General features: G+C 36.4%; 1 protein-coding gene across 2 annotated transcripts in view; it reads right to left on the bottom strand.

Annotated features, from left to right (window-relative positions):
• DLGAP1 (DLG associated protein 1) overlaps positions 1-22,150 on the bottom strand; it is a 314,534-nt gene that overhangs the window by 248,487 nt on the left and 43,897 nt on the right. The gene's annotated exons all lie outside the window — the stretch shown is intronic.

Here is a 22,150-nt window from a genome sequence, read left to right as displayed (position 1 = left end):
AATGTTGAGAGGCTATAAACCAGCAGTCCATGTAAAATTTTCACATGGTACCGCACTCTCCTCCTTGAAAGAAAAAAAGCACAGAAAAAGAACATATAGATTGTATAACACTGAATTTCTGCTGCCATCTCACATTTTTTACTCTCCCTGCACAATGCATGAAGAGTTTGTCGCTTCTTTTACAGAAAAAAACAAAGACTAGTTACATGTGATTGCCTCAGAAAATCTGCTGACTCTCTGCTAGCACACCTCTCCCCCAGTCTCATACTTCTACAACCTTTTCCCACACTACATATGCACCATGAAGACCTGCTGCTTCTGTCTGGAAAAGCAGAGGAGAATGGTGAGAAAACCTGACCAACCACCCAGCTGTATAACACAGTGGTTCCCCATCACCATTTGATGGGTGGTGGACCATACACATAACCATATATATATACATACATATATATATACACATATATATACACATATGTATAACCATACATTCAAACATATGACTTTTTAAAATTATATAAATGAAATGATTTCTAAGCCAATTTTCTTTTTTATGTTAAAGAAAATTATATGTATGTTTTCCCCTTCTTAATTCTCCGGTACTACTTACTGAGACTATGAGAAATAAATGGCTTTCCTCTATGTTCTATATTTGAGCTCTATGAGTCATCTCACTATTTCAAGTTTTGTTTCTCATCGTTTAAAGGTCTAGCTTATTTTATTCTGGTTTTTTCATGTGAACAATTTGCAAGTACAAGCCAGAATAAGCACAAACAGTTTGTCTTGTAAACACAGTTAACAGCTCCAATCAAATTTTTACTGAAAAGCATATTAAAAGAGAGAGAAAAAAGTACAGATAAATCTGCTTTGATACTAGCCTCAGCCTATACTGAAGAATGTTTAGTATAACAACTTGTTTGACATATTGAAAATTTGTAAGTTATTTCACTCTCTTGATGCTCAGTCAAAGGAACAGTCGTACACAGACTGCAGTTAATTACTGGGCACTAGTTGTCAGAAAAAGCAAGTAAAAATTTTCAGAACGAAAGTAACCTGCAAATATTAAACACTCATTTTTATACAGTCAGAACTGGTCAACCTGGCCAGAGAGTCTAATGTGTCACTTCGTATAGGCTAGAAAATTTCCTAAATTAAACATTTCCTTTGGAAATGGAATCTGCATCTTAGGAAAGCACTGAGCTTTGCATTGAACTTCTTCCAAATAACCACTAATAGGACAGGAACAGTCTCTGTACGCAAGGCCAGTTTATTTCTAGGAACCTCTTAACCTCAAAAACAGTCAAATTGATGAAGGCTGCAGCCTGCCTTTTGTTATTGTCTTTCTATATACTATGAGACCCGTTTCCAAGACAAACTAAATTCTGACACTAGTTCAGAGTCTCTGAAATGAATATCAGAATAGGAACACCTCCCAATAGTACTCCAATGACAGCACTTTGTGCACAGCTGGCTTTGAGGACCTGCCTCTCCCCTGAGGTATAAAACCATCTTTAGTGTATTTCTAAAGTCTAAAAAGTCTAAAACTAACTTTCCAGTGCTTTCTGTGCAGCTGGTCTGTAAAAAATTTTTCTTTCATTGTTGTTCAGGTTTTTGTGTCAGAAGAGCAAGAAAAGCATGTTTAAAGCAGGAAAATGTGATGGTAAAACCATTAGATTGGCAGAGGGATCACAAGAGAAGTACAGAAACAGAGATTTTAAATAGTTTCAGAAATGCATATATTTTCAGTTCACAGAATCTTATTTGAGAGGCTATAATTTGGCCACAATATTGACTACATCATACTCATTTCAGATTTTCCCTGAATGTATAAAATCAACAGAGCATATTTAATTTTAACAAGTATACTGGATTGATTTTCCATACAAGATCCCCTTAGGGAGCTTTCAAACACAAATCTCTAAAGGATCAAATCTAGCTGGTCTCTGTGCAGAACCTTCAGTTGTAAGGACTCCTCTGAACCCATTGAAACTACTGTGTTTGAAGAAATGTGCTTGAGAATCTTGCTGAAGCTGAGCTCAAACGGGTTTCTCTTAGGTGACAGAATTCACTTGGATAAGAGAAATTTTAACTTGGCAGATATGTTTAGTGATGACAGAGAGACTGAAACCAGGCAAAAAAGGTATCACCTGCACCACACAGGTGTAAAACACACTGTAAGTCACTGCCTAAAATGTAAAAGAGAAGACAATACTTGAGAGGAACTTTCCGCAAACACTTATTGAAAGAATATATGATAGTGTTTTCAGAGGGAGTGACGAATGAGTGTTTCAAGCTCTGTACTGCACATAGTACTATACAAGTTAACAGTCCAAACTGAATCAATATTGATTTAATAGTTTTATAACTTCTTTAATTCTTCATCCCTTTTGCTTTTAGTCCTTATTTGTGCATGTCCATGCATGCAAGGACAACATAGGGTAAGAATCTTTGGTCTGTGAAAAACAGAACTGAACCATTGAAGCTTTAAAAAATGACTGACATAGAGGGGAGGGTTGGTAAAGCTGGTTTTTTTCACTGCCTCATTATGCCTAGCACAAGAACTAGATAGCATCAACTGGAGCTGGTTAAGAATCACATGCAGAAAAAGGAAGAAAGCAGAGCAAATAAATGAAGGGAGTTGGCTGTTTCTGCAACATGCTGTTGTGCGGTGGAACTTCCTGCCACAGGAAATCATGGACATTGAATCATGCCTTCAAGAGAAGACTGAAGTGGTTTGGGAAAATTAACCCCCCTGAATTTAGCTAACTATAAATGTTCAGAAACATTCAGTTCAGAAAGTCGTGAAGTTCAACATAGCTGGAGGCTAAGAGCATATCTTTGCCACATTCTTACGTTCTTTCTTTGGATTTCCAATGCATGAAACAGGACATGGGACAAAGGACTTTGCACCTTGACTGTCAGGATTTTTATGATCTTTTCATGATACAACCAACAAGTTGTGCACTCCCACCTGGTCTACAGGAAGAAGAGGGCAACTGAATAGAAGGTGGACAGGATTCAAATTTTGCTCTTTTAGTCTGATCCATTACAATACTTTGAATGATGTTTAACTAAGCATAGAAGTAAAATCTGTAGGGTATCTGATCCCTTTAAATTAGTTTCAGACTTCTAATCTTTTATGAAATAAGAGGACATTATGAATTGACTTTTCACTTAACAGACTGACCTGAAATTGCCTCATAGCCCAACACCCATCACCATTGCAGGAAACAGACATACCTTAAACACCCCAGTTTTTGGTTCAGTTTTAGCACAGAACAGTAACTCAAATTAACCAGGTACTGTATGGCAGATCATTTACAAAAAGCAGAGTCTCTAAAACCAGATTTTACGTGGCAAATAGTAACCTAACCATCACTATATGGTTCTAACTAGATTTGGTCATAGAGACACCTGGAAAAAGCGCAGGGAAGAACAGGAACAAAGAATAACCTGGAACAGGTACTCAGGGAGGCTGTGGTATCTCCATCCTGGAGATACTGAACGCTCAGTTGAACAAGACCCTCAGCAACTTGATGTAGTTTTCACATTATCCCTACTTTAGCATGGACTTCAACTAGATAAACACCCATAATTCCTTTCTACACAAATTATTCTGCAATTCTGTAATTCTAAGAAATAAACTCTAATTATGTGTGTATCACTCCTGGGCAGAACAGCAATTCACAGTGTGACCATTATAATTAAACTAAATTTGAGGAAAAAATGAAGACCAGGTCTTCAAGTGTTTCATTATGTAGTTAGCCACTTGATTTTGCTTCTACATGATGCAACTTTACATTCCTGGGATTCTACTGTCATGTGCCATTTTTAATTAACAAAGACATACTGTAAAGCAGATGGATCAAATTTTTACCTGATTCTTTTCTTTCCCATGTTCTTTTCCCATTTCTCATATTTTTATTTAGTAAAAGTAATTCATACTGAAGGTGTGTAATTATCTATTTTTCTGTAAGCAGTATCAGGATACTGACCTACTTGAACTGTCCAAATTTGTTCCTTTATAAATATGCACATAGAGGAGCTTTATATATATAGTGCAGCCTTTCAGTGAGGGCACCTAGGGTGGGAAATGGCAGATAACCTCAGATGTTCAGAAAAGTCCTCTTTCAGAATATGATTTAGTGCCTATTAAGCCACTAGCATCAATAATTTTTTGCTTTAAGCATTATGCGAGACCCTTATGTATTTGCTACTTAAATAATAGCAAAATAGTAATAACTACAGAAATGAGGACTGCCTAGTAACCACTGGCAAATGAACTTCTAAATATTTAATTAGAACCATACTAGTGTAGTAATAATGGGAAGACCTTATAGCTTAGCAATAAGCACAAAATTCAACCTTCTTCCTATAAAGCCAAGACTGCAATATTACACACTTTCCATAGCTCATTTGTAAAATTAACAGTCTCCCTTAGACAATTAAAAATCATGCTGAGTACTGAGCCACAGTAAATTACAAATATAATTAAGTAAATAATATGAAAGCCCAAGTCCCTACTTAAATACACTGCCAATTCAGCTAACCCAAGCACAGCAAATATTAATGCAATACTTCAATGTCTACAGCTCAGCTCCTGATCTACAGTAATAATAACACATTAAGATTTTGTTTGTACTCAGAACAAAACTGCTTATTTTCCCCAGGACAACTGGAGCACCAAGTTACCAATAATAAGCTACTTGTATCTTCCATCACCCTGCTGGGGAAGAGCGCTTTTAGCCTGATTGTATTTGCCACCAATTACACAGGCACAGTCTCTCAACTATACCTTACTCTAAAATGAAGAGAAGCCAACCTGAAGCTATTTAACAACAAAGGATTAAAATCAATGCTGACTAAAGGGCTCTGCAAAATGTGATTTTTAATTATGCTACTTTAGGAAGTCACTAGACAATAATTACTGGTATTCCCTTGTTTCTGCATCCGAAGTGGAAACAATTCATACCTTGAGAAGACTTTCTGATTTCAACAGTTAGAACATCAATGAGAAAAAGTTTAAAATTCAGGATTAGTTCTAACTTTGAATAAGTACTACGCAAGAAATGAAATATGTCTAAAATTATGCTGACAAAACATGTCACTTGCCAACAATGTACATTAGTGCTAATATGCACTGGTATCTGTTTACAAGCTCTGAGAGACAGGATTAAATGCAATCTAATTCATTCAAACTTAAATATGTATTTATACCACTATAGAGCAGCACATGAATCGCAGACATTTCACTGTCTCACAGCAGTTGTATTATTCTCAGTTCAAACTCATAAATATTAATTGTTTTTGAAACTGAGTTATAAGAATGCACATGTCATAAAGGAAAAATCCCAAGCACAGGCTTTCCCTCAACATTAATTTATAGGAGGAATAAAACATTCTTTATGAAATGTTCCTGCATCAGCACCAGTGGGAAGTTATGCAGTCTCTTATAGTTGGAGGTAAATAGTTTTAATTTGCTTTCCCTTGTAAGTGAAAGAATCAGTTACATAGAGCATTAATACTTCCAAATCTATTCTGCAATAAAAAAGAGGCTTCCACAACTCCTCATCTGTCCTACTGTGAGATTTTTCATAATATGAAAAGATGTTGGCTTAAAAATAAGTAGAAATATAATAAAGAAGCAATTTTATTTTTACATTGTAAAAACACATTCTTTGGTATCCAACATCTTCCTCATCCTCCCAAAGTCTGTGTATTTTAAACAGGAATTGTAACAAAATACAACACTAAAAGGAATGACAACAAAAATCTAAGCACAACAAGTGAGAGAGCAAGGCAAGAAAGGCCACAGGCAACGCCTATGGTCACACTCACTCCTAACAGCTGCTGCATTATTCCTGTTGAGAACTTCTTGCCCTGCATTGCCTGCATCTGGTAGACATAAATACTTCTAGGGAGGTGAAACTCTCACCTCGCCCTGACTTTAGAAGAAGAGCAAAGCAGCTAACATAAACATTGCATCTGCTGTGCAAAAAGGTCAACAAAGTACGAGAGATATCTAGACCTGGCAACTGGGTATCTGGCACGTGTGCAGTATCATCCCAGTTTCAATTGTGTTAATGGAAAAAGCAATGATAAAAAAAACAGCCTCATGAAATTTGAAGAACACATTAACAGCCAAGGTCATTCATCCCATCCCCTGCTCCTAAGGAACGAAACGAGATAGAAAAGTTTTATATAAAATAATCATGACCTAAAATTATACCAGGGCGAAGCACTGTATAGAGACTGTCTAGCCTATCTCCCATTATATTTATTTATTTATTTATTTATTTATTTATTTACACCACATATGTAGTAGAAGTCTCTGCATTGTACCTGCAGTCAAGTGAAATGTTATAAGAAACAACTACAGTACTTTTCTTTCATACTGCTGTACATCTTACACAATTTCTGTCTAAAATACCTATACATCATAGAAGTGCTTCTAACACAACTCTGCCAACTTTTAAAAATCCATGTACCTCAAATGATATTTCCACAAATGTATAATGCTCCTTCTCAAATTATACTCTTCTTCATATTCTCCACAAAGCCCTTATGTTCCATCAATTCACCCTCACTTCTGGGAACATGTATAGAAGCAAATATGTCAGTAGCACTGCAAGAATTATTGTGGTTTTGAACCGCTGTTAAGTTTTCATCCGTCTCTTCCTCAAAATAAACAGGAAATAAAAAACAAGGTGTCTTGATTTTTACAGTACACAATGAAAAGTACACCACTTCAAAGTATATCTTCCAGAATCTGCACATGAATTTAAAAAATGTCCAGCTATGGTTGTATTGTACATAATCCTACTCCTGTAATTACTGAAATTCCTTTGCTTTGAAACACCAAAAATCTGTTTGCAGCCTAAATAGCAATCATGAGGCAATTGAGCAGTTTTTGATACTGAACGTGTTAAAAAACCTGCATACAGCTGTTGCAGGGAGAAATTCTCAATTACACAGTTGGTTGAAAATATGCTGTGTAGTAGAGAACTCTACCTCTGCAGCAGAATTAAGAACCTGCTTTGATAAACTAGCCACAATTTTCATAAAGGTTACATTTCTCATAACACAAATTAGTCAATGTAACAGAACATCTTTCAAAATATTTAAGAGCACATTTATTTTTCTTTACTATTTCCTAGTGAAAAAATTCTTTTCTTTCATCAGGTCCATGTCATTCCACACTCGCTTTGGAGCCAAGCAAAGCATGATTGTGGATATATGGCAGAAGCTACCCTTGTTATGGGTAAAACCTCTAGCTAGGTAATGGTTTTCCCATACAGCATGTAATTTTTTTGTTCAGTCGTCATCTATTGTCTGTACTTATACTCAAGCCTTCTAACCTGCCAAACAGAGCTCTGGATTCTACACTGGATGTGGAATAAAAGCTGGCAACAGAAAATTCATTATCTTCCTGTCATACTACACAGGGTGGTAAAAATACAAAAGATTATTCATGCATGAATTCCCAGAAAACTGAACTGTCCTGGTCAAGGCACAGTAGAGATCGTGTGTTATGTCCTGCAGAATTAAACAATCCCTTTGCTAGCAAATAAATTGCCTTAAAAAACCAAACAAATAAAAAATCAAGGTAAGCCACGTATTTTTCTACCTAAGCAAGCTGCGAACAAAAGACCCAGGCAAGTTCAAACTACCTAGTCAACAGAACTGATTCATAAGTGTACAAAATAACCTCATAAGTCACTGACATAAATCACAGCAAGCGGTCATTTGTAAGTTCCTAGGAACATACAAGCAAATGAAAATACAGTACACCAGGTTTATCTTTATTAGCTACATATCAGTTACATTTAAAAAAACCCAACAAAGTAACAAACAATACTGCCAGGTTGGCTCTAGTAAAGATTTTGTCTTTACTTTGTGCTAACAGGCAAGACACATAAAGACAATTTGATGGAGTCATGATTGTGGTACCTTAGTCACAGCAGTTTCCTGCTGGCCTATATCTGCTCACACCCGCGGCCAGTATTACCGCTGATTGGAATGGGAACATAGGTTGAAGTAAAAGGCTTTTAAAAAAACCCACACATTGTAATCAGGTTTATTGTATCTAACTACACAAGCACTGGTTTTGAATTATATTTTACTGTGAGAGAATTGATCACCTAATCAGGAGAATGTTTTATACATATTTTTGATTAGAGACTTCACAGCATACCAGTATGCAAAAGGATTGTACAAAGACAAAGGAGAATACAATTCCTGTAACTGCATGTTGGTTTTGCTTAATTAGTTTATTAACTTCTTGAGGAGGTAGTTTGTGCAGTACTTAGGAAATGTAAAGCAGTAATAAGTGCTAATTAATCGTATTATTTATGTAAAATTCAACTACAGCTGCAAATTGTACACACGCAGCAAAAAATATGAATTGCATAATGGTGAAGAAATAAGCCTACATGGCTGGTGAACTTCCTTCTTCAGGAAAAACAGAACTAGAAAGTAGTTGCAGCACCAAACAGTAGGCTGGAACAGCAGAAAGCCTGCTTCATGGCAAGTGACAGAAGCAAGATGAGGTGAGTGAATGATACTGAAAGTGCTGTCCAACTTCTTATATTAAGGAGAACATATGGTGTAAAAGAAGCAGAACTGCAAGGAAAAATGACAGTTTCATTGAATTGCAAATGAGAGGTAATAATTTCAACATCCACTGTGACAGAATACTTCTATGTGTTATTATAAGCTCTGGTGGATACTGTCTTAAACTAATTCATGACTTGGATCATTTGGTGCCACGGCATTTAGAGCAGTAAGGTTGGAGGCAGAAAGGTGCTCCTGGTAGCACTTTCTGATGACTGAATGAACCTACTTTAACTGGAACAGCAGTTTCTGCTGTCAGAATGACTTAAAAGCTGAGTGATAAGGGGGAAACTGCATTTATCACTTTTCATATTCCAAAATCATGCATAAATGGATGAAGCTAACGGGACAGAGTACCCACTGATGGCAAAACAACAACAACAAAAAAAAAAAACAGAAGAAAGAGATTAGTGGAACGAAATATACAGAAGAGAGAGATATATCTGTTAGTCTAAGAACAAAGTTAATTTGACTTCTACGAAAACACCCACAAAGGATGCAAAGGAATTTCACGTCATTTATGACAAAGGTCAAACACTTGATAGTGAACTTCCAAAGAAAGAAAGAAAGAAAGAAAAAAGGTGCATTCTACAAGTGAAAATAAACCACTTCCAAAATGCTTCTGCCACAGATTTCAGTGGTAAAGTTACAGAATGAATAACAATAAGAGTTTAAATGTACACCTAGATATTTAAAGGTAAAAAACTAATGGAACAAAAGATGAAAAACTAAATTAACATATCAATCTTAATAACTAGGCATGTATACAGTCTTAAATACTATTACCTCTATGATATCAAAAGTTTTCCAGATGACACTTTAGAAAGTTTAAACACAATGTTATCAGGTGGATTTCTATGCCATTTTTCCCCCTAATTGGCTCACTTTCTTCAGCCTGCCAGTACATGTAATACAGCCTGTAAAGATGATTAGTAGGTTGAGACATAAGTTTTTTTTTTAATTTTGCTTTAAATATAGAGAATGCTGAAAAATCTGATGGATGCATATCTTAAGAGATAAAGAAGCCCCAACCATTTTGCGATACCGTTGTTATCTAATAATGTAAAAAATGTCCAGAGTTCATTTAGAATTTTGAATTCATTTGCTGTGACATATTATTAACCCTTTTCAGACTTCATTTTTGTGGTCATGTCCTACTGAGTTGTCCTTTTATTAGTTTGAGGAATTAGCATTGTTTTAATAATTTATTATTTATAACATTCTCTTTAAGACCTTGTTAGGTACTCTGTATTTTATATTATCTACCATAATGAGGAACAAGTACCTAGGAATCAGAGTTTTGTTATTGTGGAAGGCATTACGAGGACACTCTTTCCAAGGAGAATCTTAAAGTGATATGTAGATTAGAGTTTTAACTTAATGGTCATGGAATGTAGAAAAAATTAGTAAATCGAAACCCACCAGTGGAAGTTGCAGGTCCTCAGCACCAACTGCTTCAGTACACTGATTCCATCCTCTCATGGTGCAGTAGTTTCTGAACAGACACAGATTGAGAGTCCAAATGCCCACTCACCATTGCTTGCATTTTTGGCATGTGCACTTCTTTACTGACAGAAGGTACATACATCCCACGTGATGATGACAATCAAACCATGCTGGAGGAACAGAGGCACATCCTATTCTCAGGCAGCTAATGAGTGACAGGCAATTCATTTGTGCTTATGGCTGTTCCTCCCTTCTCTTCCAGACGTCACCTCTAGACTCAGGATACATCACAACCTGCATTATGCTCAGATTACAAGTCTCTGCTGAAGCAATGAGGCAAAAAACTATTTTCTTTCATGAACGCTGAACTTATGACTCCAGGAGCCAATTTCCATCAGGGGTATCTAAGCCTTATTGAAGGAAACATATTTTAAGCATAAGGAAAATATGCTTTGAATAATAGCTCATTCTAGCCTTTAAAGAAATGCAGCTGGGCAGTAATGCTAAAAGCTTTGGGTTTTGTTTTTTTTTTTTTTTTATTGCCTATCACAATCCTTCCAGAAGATGACACTACACAGCAAAATGCAATCTTCAGTGTCTTCACACTTTAAAGCTCAATTTTATTCAAGTTGGCACCTTTCGCAGTTACTGCAAGTTTTGTAAAGAGGCTGAAGTTGTGTATGCGTATGTCTTACTCAAAGAAAAAATGTTGGGGTTATTTTTTTTGAACTTTTTTTTTTTTTTGCTACCATCTGGAGAAGGTCCACAGTCAACAGATCGTGTGTTTTGTTAGCTGAACACAGCCACCTATGCTTACTAAAACCTCACCATGTGGAGCATGAACTAATCACTTTTATGTGCAAAGTAACATACAAATCTCAACTATGCATCCCTACAGAAAGAACAAAATTAACTGGGGCAGATCTTTCTACCAAGTTTGCACAGGAACAGCTGATTTTCAGTGTTTCCAGGCTAGCAAATCTCATAGAAATCCCACAGAATTCAGAAAACACCATGAACAGATGAACCTTCATGAGATGCTACAGAAAATAATTTCATTGTTTAAGCTTGTAATGACATGCTGGATGTTACACGGCACATGACCTACAGTCCTAACAAACACTTCATATCAGAACTGACAGTATCCCTAGTACATCCATCTCTGTTTTGACAGTTCATTTGGTGAATTTTCACTAATGGCAAATGACAATCTTGGGAAGGAAAAAAATCTTCAAAATATTTATGAAGACTGCTCATTGCTTCTTTAGATGGCTTTTGTCTTCTTCTGTTTTTAACATAGTTAACCAGTTATTGTGATAGAGAAATCAAGTCTTGATTTGAGAAAACTCTTTTAAATGATTTTTTTAAATGAATACAGAGCCTTTTCAATATTACTTTTTCCAGCCCACGAAAATACACTCCTTAACCTGCTAGAAATTTTTTTCTCATATGTGGAACTTTCTTGCTCTGACTCTTCTTATTTATCACGCTCCTCTAAAATCCTGCTGCTTAATATGTAGTAATATTTATTTTATGACATATTCAGAGATGGATAATTTAGAGGTTTTTTCAAACATAAGCTCTTGAGGAAGTGATTAATAAATGTAGTGGGAAAATACGCAATAAATGCCTCTGGCACCGTCTTCATACAATGTTGGCTGAATGTTAGAATATGTTCACTTGGTTCTTTTGCCGTCTGGACTGTTGATTTGTAACATTGGCTTCTGTCTGCTAGATTACAGAAGATGACATTGGGTGAGAGATGCTTTCATTCCAGATTAGTGAATACAATATACCAGAACAATATAATGCTTAAGCGTTCCAGCACTCAAATAACTTCCTCTGTTGTAATCACTTGTAATACAAACACCAATACAAACCTTTTCTATTCTGGACTTCCTCAATAAACCATGACTGTCCACAGCAGCTGACTGTCACGCAAAATCTGTCACTGAAGTATAGCTTTAACTTAAAATATGCCAGCACTCCAAACCTCTCACACTATGGCACATTAAAGACATTGCTTGAGTGGTAGTCTGTCTATCCATAAAACCTGACCCGTGATTCGCAAAGAAATATTCAGATTGGAGGAACATTGACCTAAAATGACATAGAGTTCTCCACTGAAGTTCCTCTCATCAGAAAGTTAAAAACAAAATGATGATTCAAGCATTACGACTTGAAGAAACAGAAGCCTGTTGTGAAAATTCAAATCACTGCATTGAATGATTAATGAATTCTATTAATAGCTTGTGAATTAGATTTCTGGCCCAAAGGGACTGAATTACTTCACTCTGCACTTAAAAATGTTGTAGCAGCATTACAAATGGATAGGGTTTCCCTAAAGGAAGACACAATACTGCTTCTTTTAAAATGTTTGCAGGAAAGCAAAACAACTTTCAGGTAAAAAAACTTTGATATTGTGTGAAACCACAATGACTATGGGCTGTCTGGCCAAGAAACAAGTGTGATTTGATGGGGTTTAAAATAGGTCCCTAGCATTTTTCTGAGGATCCTGTAGCACCAAAGTTGTCAGTATAATTTCACATTTGCAACCAGAATGAGTCATAGCTCAAGATTTTTAATACAATTATTGTACAAGACATGGTATCACGATATACAAATGCATGAAACTTGGTAGAATAGAATTTCACCAAATGACTTAAGCATGATTTGCTTTCATCTCATTTTTTCATTATTAGGCTAATAAAAACTAGCCTTGTTACTTGGCTGAGTATTTTTTGACTTTTGTGAAGGCAGATTTTTCAGTTGAAGTTCTGGAGTACACGATGAACAATCTAGTCAAACCTCTAAACCAGTGTCTTAAAAGTCTGACTGTACCCTGTATCCACCTTTCTGCTGATTACAAACCCTGCCAAAACGTTCAAGATAAATGCATCAGGACAAGAAACATGAATAACATATGTTGCTGTCTCCTGATTATTGAACTCAAACAAGTCTTCCGGCACATTAATCAGAATTACTATTGTGCATGGTCTTTCCTGAATCCTAGTATCAATAAGTATAATACGTTAAGGTTGGCCAAGCCAACAGAAATTATACAATAACACGTGATTTACCAAAGCTAATTGCAACAATACTATAACTTTCCTTCCTTACAACCCACTATCCACAACTGGGTCCCAATAACATAATTTCTTTTTTATCTGGGAAGAATTTATTTCCCAAGAATAATTCTCAGCAAAAATGTTGTGTAGCAATTTCTTCATCGAATGTGACCAGCAATTAACATACCCTAGTTCTGCATCTGCATCAAACCCAGGAAAGTCAAAGAAGATCCAAGTCACAGAACTGCTACTATGTGCCTTGCAGGAGCATGGCTGATTTTCTACTTCAGTTCCCAAAGATCCAGCTAAGGTAACATATAAGATGATTGAACTACTGACCTACTGCCAATCAGTTCCATCTATGCAAGTCATTATCTTTCCTATCTCTCCTTTGCTCTCCACAAAAATTAAAATCTCCTTTTCTATAGTTACACTTTTCCCCAATGCTTTTTTTTTTCCTTTCTGAAGGTAAAAAAAAAAAAAGTTGACAAGTTACAGCTTGTGATGGTCAGAAAACTATTGCAACCCACTCAGTATCTTGAGATCATAAGCATTAAAAACCAGAATTCCTGTTGGATAAAGGATTTTGCACATAAAATATTGAACTGGTATTGTATCTGTTTTCTAACCAATTCATTAATGTGTTGTTCCATACAGACAGATGAACTGAAGTGCTATAACTGGCAATTTCATCAGCAATACTAAAGTGGAAGCTATTAAGACTGCAATCAAAAGCTGATGGGATGATATACAATAGCAAGGAGGATGCTGTTTATACGGCTGTTGATTATGTCAAATGTTGCTTACCAGCATGGCAAGCAAGCTTACCCTCTTTGCCACAAACTTGACAGAGATATCCTATGCACTGCATTTGTGGATCTGGTCTCTCTCTGGTGCAAAAAGGAAGATATAAAAAGAATTACTGTTCTGTACTTGTTCAGTCTTATCTTGGAACTCTGCTATGTTTAATTATTGCAAACAAGCATACTGACAAGGTTAAAAAAGTTTTCAGACAAAGTCAATCATGCTATGAGATACAGAAGAACCTGTAAATATCCCAACTCAAATACCAATTTATATCCTAAAAAAAAGGGCTTCTATTATGCAAAACAGCATTTGCTTAATTCTTTCTGAAGCATAAAAATATTAGCAGTTTGTCTTTTTTTCACCACCTAGTTAAACACTGATTCTCTGAAGTCTGATGTCAATTGCAGGGTTCTCATGTCCTCTATACCCTGCAGAGCATCTTACAACCTATATTTCTCCAAATCTCAGCTATTTCAATTCTAGAAAAGATTCCTTTTCACTCCATTTTAACCATTCTTTTAGTATTTTAAGCTCGTTCCATGTGTGCATATGAATTCACAATGCCTCTGAGCTTAAAATCTAAATATTTAGAAAAACTGTATTGCAGTTTTGCCTGTGCAAGGCTATACAGAGTGTGGTAGTGCTGTGGCAGAGCCTACTGCAATAGGACAGTCTTGGTTTTCCTCAATTTCTTTAGTTTCAGATTAGCAAGCTCTTCAGACTAAAGTGAAGTTTGCATCCCACCATCAGCACAGGGAATAAACTGTTCAGTGAAGGATGATTAATAATTTTGCTACTTTCCCCTTTCCAAAGTTGCGTGTGTTGTCACAATTTGCAAGTAAGTTACACAGTTTAATTTGGGAATGACTCACTTTCTATTAGTACCAGCCAGCCATACATGAGGAGGTCAGAAATTCTAGTCTTACTGGTTACAAAACAATTACTGATTCATTTTACCTTTCTTTAACTATCCAGAGAGCTGCACAGAGCTGGCTGGTGTGTCTATATGTTCATAAGATCGATGTTTATTTTTATCATGCAAAGCAGATATGTGCTGGGTGTTGGGATGGGGGACTGGATCACAGTTCTATAAGGATTCTTTTAACATTTGCATTTCTTTCACAACTCTCAGACTCAGACTGTCATTTTTTATACAATGACTAACATAATAGGTATTTGATTATTGATTGGACTTCCCACATAGTGCAGTGACCTCTGCATTAAATAGCAGCACCATAAGAGTATTAGGAGTCTGTTTTGGTAGCAATGCACTACTGAAACAAAACCTCAATTCACAGTATATGCGTATGAGAAAAGAAAATCAGCTAAAGCAGGGAAGAATGCTACTGAAGCAGGAAAAGCTTTAATACCAGATGCAGCTGAGCTCCCTCAACAGAGCACACTTTGACTGCCAGATGAAGGGATAGATAAGGAGTGGAATTCAGTCAGAGCTGAATCAGATTGGCAGGAATATTTGTCAGATATTTTGGTTTAATTTTTTTTTTGCATGACCAAAGAATTGTCCTTGGTGTATTAGATAGTATTTTTCAAGAAAAATAGTAAAATCAGATCAAATCAATACTGCAGGGTCAATCAATACTGCAGAGGGTTTTTTTTTTTTCAGTATATGCAGAACAGTATGTCTTAGGTAGTTCTAAGGAAGAGTATCCTCCTTTGACTTCTGAATCTCCATGGCTCTCTGCCACTGAGAACATAGTACGGAACTTCATAATGTTAACTTTACTCTCAGAATAGATCATGATTTAAGGGATGAGGCTTGTTTCTACAAACTGCTGATAATTTCAGCACAAAAACCTAGATGCCAGACTTCAAAAAAAATCTAGGAAAGCAGATGCAAGACTAGTAGAATAAAATGTTCAGAGGTACCAAAAAGAGACAAAATGTTTACATTCCACTTAATTTCAACAGAGATCACTGTTAGAAAGCTACTCTACTTATTGCCAAAAAAAGATGGTACCTTATAATCTCTCCTCGCTGCTTTCTTGGTAGCTTAAAAACACCCTAACAGTTGATATGCCTCATTTTTATGTCGCCTCTTAAGGAACAAATGCAAGTTTCTTTTTCTTTCTCTAGGAAAAGGGGTGGAATATTTCCTAATTGTCTTACTATTGTTGCAGTACCCTGCCTGCCTGCATAGTTTTGCAAAAATGTTGTCATTCAGATGACCTAAATTCTAAACACACAGGAACACCTACCATCTCATTGCTAGCCCTACTTATTCCAGGAGAAAAAAGAAACATTGCTGGGGAAAATCATGAGTGCCTTCTTACTCTGTTCTGCTTTACAATGCAATATCAGATGTTTTATTGTGCTTTATGCTGGCTGTCACTCACCTTCAGGAATACTACAATGAACACTTAAAATGCCAGAATTCCAAGTGCCACCTCCCTCACTATATCTTACCAATAGAAAAGGAACTATTCTGCCTTTTAGAAAACATTTACGATAGTGCAACTCTCTCACAGTTATCTGAGTGGCTGGATGAATAGGTTTTACAACTTCTAGAGGAATATATAGCCAAAAAGATTCATAAAGCACCTACACATGTGGAACAGTATTGCCCCAAGCAAGGCTGTGAGCTGTTTTGAGTACTGCTACTGCCCGAGTTTGCCATTTACTCTCACATACAAATATTTTCCTGTCACACACAGAGAAACGCCTCAGCCTGAAACTGTTTCACAGAACATCCTCCCCCATTGTTTGTTTTGCCAGTTTATACACAGTCTAATATGTCAATATTGACGCAGTAGACAATATATAACCTACCACCTGAGACAGGAAATTTTGAGCTACGCTACTGACCTCTGTTTAGAGACTGAAACTGAAACAGTAACAACGGCAATAGAAAGATGGCTTAAAATAGGGTTGTAGAAGAAAAGGTGGAAGGAGAAGTATTAAATGTGGAACATGACACCAAGAATTCAATCAAGCTATCAAATAAAACACGTATTAGCTCAGGAGATAAGAGCCTTTCCCATAGTATCACATACTAACATTAAATGACCTCAGTTTAAGGAAAGCTAGTATATTCAGAACAGCTGAAGTGCAAAAGTTCTAAAACTCATGAAAAATTTGCTGCTGTTTTTTTCTTGACTACAATCAGTGCTATATACTGCAGTGCAATCTAGGCATTTTTTAACTAGTCTGGATATAATAAGCAACTTGGTCAGGGTAGTAAAAGATAAGACAAGGCAAAACACGCTCTGCTATGAGTTCCATGTTGATAAAAATTATTTATGCTAGTGTGATACTTAAGCAGGTGTGCACACATTTGCAGTTGGAGAAATAACTGTACTGATGCTGGACCATTTGGATCATTTCAGTGGAAGGAGCCCTGAAAAATGCTAAGCACTTCAAAATTCCTAATGATAACAAACAATAGCCCACTCAGAAGAGCTCAGCAAGATAGTAGAAAACGTTTTGCTTTAGCTTATGGACTAAAGCATGCTTTTTAATAGAGTCAAATTTGAGTAGCAGGGGAAGAAATGGGAGAATTTTTTCCAAGCTGTGCACTCTTTGGGACATTACCACATATACTCCACATCACCCCATAATATCCTTCTCTGTATATCTGCACAGTCTAATCAACAACATAAGAAGATGACCAAGTCCTAATTTTTTCAGAAACCTAACCAACAGTAGATATGGTGTAGGGAAGGCATGGGGGAAGAAAACTTGATAAGCCTATGCCATTCATCTGCTAGAAAGTATTTTGAAGAAGGGCTTGCAGAGAAGTAGGAACTGCTCAATGAGATGCATCAATTTGCTGGTTTTGCCTGCAAGCTCAGATCAACAAAAATCAGGTATGTCTCTCTTTCCATCCTCCTCCAGCACAGAAATGCATCAGATTAAGATAAAGAGTTTACTTTAAAGTCTTTCCATCCTCACTATTTAACAGATGACTCCCAAGGTAAGCACACAGACAAACTACTCCAGCAATAGCAATGGAGCTGAAGAGTTTTGCCACCTGCAGCTTTCCCTCAGCTTCTTTTGAGTTCTTTTCTGTTAGACTTGGCAACTTAGTTGCCCCTTTAGCCACTCTTTAATCCTACTCCACCAAATGAAGTTTAGCTTGAACTCCTTCCTCATAATTATCTCTTCATTGCTGACTTTCTTCTTCACTTTTAAACCAGGTCTTTCTTGACTGAGCAAGGCTGGGAAGCATATTTGATTTGATTACACTAAGCATCATGCAAACTACAGACTCTTCTGTGTGACAAAGAAAAGCTGCTATATCAGAGAAAAGGACTAGCTACTTGTAAGATAAAACAAGAACCAATTACAGAGAACATGATCTGTTATCTCATGTCTTCTGTTAGACACAGAATCTCTGAAATAAAAATTTCTAACTTCATTGTCCCTTACAGCCTTTTGAAAAGCTCCCTTGAAATATTATGCTGTTTTTATATTGTACTGAACTGGAAAAACATTTTGTAAAGGCAAACCAAACCTTCCAGTATACCAAAATAAGAATGGATAATTTATCATTCATGAAGGGGATGATTCACACTCTCTTAACAATTTGTTAACACTTAGGTTCTCCTGCACTTTGAGTTAAAACCAATGTGCTTACCAATTCAAATTATCTTTCCATGACAAAGTAAATGAGGGCTCTTCCATGTCTGTTTTTCATACATTCAAGCCCAGTGACCCCCTTTGAAAGAAAATTACTTATTAATGTTTCAAAATTTATTTTTAATATAATTAGATTAAAGATGTAACTATTATTTAAAATTATAAATTTATATTTGTATGTACTGCTTATGTTGAAACAATCTATCTGGAACAAGTCATGGAAGCGTACAGATATAAATATATCATGATTTAATAAACAGAGCTTCTGGATACATTTCATCATATTACCCAGACACCATAAAATTAGTAAGTTGTTTGTTCTGAGTATTTGAAGATGTTCATTTTCTCTTGAATTTTATCTCAGTCAAGAGATGGCTTCTACTTTCTACTAAATTGTCCCCTCGATAAATACATTTGGTCAACATTTTTTAAAAGCTGTTGTTATTGCCTTTTATGGTCCACTGCTGAACGTGCATGAAAAAGCCAAAAGAATTTCATAAGAACCACCCCTAGAAACTAATTTTTTCTTACATCAGAGTAGAATTGCCTGTTTATGAAATAAATAGCTGACACAACCATCAGTGAAAATGCAGTAGTTCTTGAACTGCTTTATTAAATAAACCAATAAAATCGAATGGTCATTCACACTCTGTATGGGCACTTCAGGGAAATATTAATGATTTCCCAAAATTTAAACAGAAGGTGGTCTTACCTGTATAATGTCTGAGCTTGAAGGTATAAGGATTCTAAGAAAACTGCAACTTTCTTAGCGTGAGGAAAGAAAGCTGGGATTCCCACATTCCAACATGGATGCTGAGAATACAGTGCTAGAATGACCTCTGCAATAGATTGTCACAGCTGACACATTTAAGCAGTTTTGACAAACAGCCTCTTCCTTTTGCCAGTTTTAAAAAGATTCATCCTTGAAAGGGCAAGCAAACTCTAGACTACTGGAGCAAACAAAAGACTACAAGGACTACAGATAAGGGAGCACATCATTCCACAGGCTATCTTCTGTGTGGAGCAAATGGAGAAAAAAAATGAGGATCATAAAGATTATAAGTTCCAATCTGTCCTATTTTAAGCCTTTATAAATGCAGCAATTCAAACAACTATTGCTTATAGCAACAAATATATGATAGTACAGACAGGGAAAAAAAATAAACATTACTGCAAGCCTATTATTGTGCTTAGCAAATTTACACCTCTGAGAGCATGTTGTGTTTGATAAAGGAGGAAAAGGGCAGACATTAATGCTGTGGTAATGAGGAGTACACTTGCCAGTGTTTACATACCCTAAGTCACCCTTAGGAGGCCTTCTATAATTGAAACACAGGCACTTATCTCTCAAAAGTGTGTCTCAAGACTATGAACTGATAAGGCATGTTTTATTTAAATGGACAGCAAATAAACTTGCCACCAACTAATTAGCTCACCAGGTCTCCTTTTAGTTAGAGATAAATATTTCCAAGAATAAAGTAGAAAATATTACCAGTGAAAATAAAAATCAGCCTTTCAGCAGAAATGCAGCAAGCTGAAGAGCTATGATTGTGCTGGCGCTTGTTTGGCTGACAGAAAATAATACAGTATATAATAGCTGCATGATCATTACCTAAGAAAACATGAATTTTCAGTAAAGGCACAAACATGTTTCCTTTTGATATAGATACAATTTTGCTAACTACAGAAATGACCTGACCAGAGCATACTCATTTAATTTGCTTGACGTAACAGCAACAACAAAGGATCATCATGTCCCAGTGAGCAAAATGATAGTGCACTTCCCCTTTTACCAGCAGTAATGTTTGCTGCTATGACTTGAAAACTATTTTTTTTGGTTTTGTAAATTCTTACGAAAAGCTTTTATTACAACTGCTCTCACTGATATGTTTTTGCTCTACGTGGTAATACAGGCACAGTAGCGCTCAATGTTTATTCTTCCGTGGTAAAGTCCTCTACAAATAGTTGCTATTGCTTCCCTCTCCCACCACAGCCATCAGTCATGCAAACGGGATGCACACTTTGATGAGCTGTTAGGCTTCTTCTGTCTTGCATTTCACCACCAGTCTTGCACATGCCACCCAACCACATGAGAAGTGAGTTTGCTTATACATGGTCTGTAAGAACTCAGTCAACACTAAAGAACTCAGGAGAAGGCATGCATGAAGGAATATAATGTAGTCTTCGCTCTCCTAGCAGCACTGGCTTAGGCATGCTGGTGAAAATAAGAACTCTAATTTTGCACACAAACTCAAATAGATACAAACCTGTTTTGTAAATAGCTTAATTTTCACATAATTACAGAGTAGAAGCCATGGTTGACAAGTTTTAACGGCAAAATCAGTGTGATGTGTCATACCAGAAACCTGGTGATAACACATAGCCTGTGAAGTGGCATGGACTATTATGCTAGCGTCTGTGAAAGGCAAATTTTTGCATGTTTTCAGGAAGGCAGATGACTACTCTGGAAGCATTACAAACATTAAAAATAACTACTTTCACTTTCAAATACTTTGAGAGATGTAGGAATGAGGAAATATAAAGCAAAGGGTGTGGCCTTGGTACTGTGCCTGAAATAGGGTACATGTGACATCAGCTTTCAAAGGTCCCATGAGAATCTTGCAGACCTGTAAGAATGGAAGTGGTGGATGTAAAGATGAAGTATTGGGAAACAGCCAACACAACATTTGCCAAGGGAACTCGTGATTCATTATGCAGCATGTGCTCTTTGAAAGAGTTTATGACCATTAGGATTAGGACAATCCACTGATCTACTCTACTGATTTTCTATTTGGATTTCCAAAATTATCCTGAAAACGTTCCTCACAAAACAAAAAAAGCAGTAGGACAAAAAGGAATATACTTGCCCACAGACAATATTGATTAAAAAGTAGGAAAAGGAAAGTTCTTGTGCTGGAAAGAAATTATCGAATAAAATCAAAGATATTTTCTGGGAAAAATGCTCTTAAGTGTTTTCATAAACTATCAAGAAAGAGAGGCATGTAATGAACTCACCTAAAGTTTGGTGGTGATACTGCATCTACTGGGTAATAAACCGAGGACAAACTGCAAAAAACTGCACAATGATGCTACCAGATGGAGCTGTATTCAGTGCATATACATGAATAGTGACACAAGTGGGAGAAAAAAAATCCCTGAATTTGCACATAAATTATGGCCTCTAAGCTATGAACACTTAGCACATAGATCCTACAGCTACTGTTTTCCCAGGAAAATGGCAGCTGAGTGATCAGCAGTGTTAGGAGTTATCAAGAGTAGAATAAGGAATAAAACAGAACTTCCCTATGCCACTAATTGAATAAATGGCCCGCCTGCATCCACTACACTGCCACAGTTTTGCTCCACTGTCTCAAAGTGATTAGATAGAACTGGAATGAGGAAGTGAGGATGATCTGTGTTCTGGAAATGTTTCTACAGAAAAATACCCCCAATTAAATTGGCTGGAATTTGTCAAGCTGGAAAAGTGATTTTTGAAATCATGGCACAGAGTGTGAAAAGGGATCAGTTCTTCACATTGTAATACAGAGCACGAAGGCCATCATAAAGCCAAGAGCACAAGTTTCAAACAAACAGGAGGTAGTTCTTCATGTAACATCTCATTG

The sequence above is a fragment of the Phaenicophaeus curvirostris genome, chromosome 3 (genome assembly GCF_032191515.1).
Source record: "Phaenicophaeus curvirostris isolate KB17595 chromosome 3, BPBGC_Pcur_1.0, whole genome shotgun sequence".
Lineage (NCBI taxonomy): Eukaryota > Metazoa > Chordata > Aves > Cuculiformes > Cuculidae > Phaenicophaeus > Phaenicophaeus curvirostris.
The sequence above is the reverse complement of the archived record's forward strand: the minus strand, read 5'-3'. Positions and strand labels throughout refer to the sequence as shown.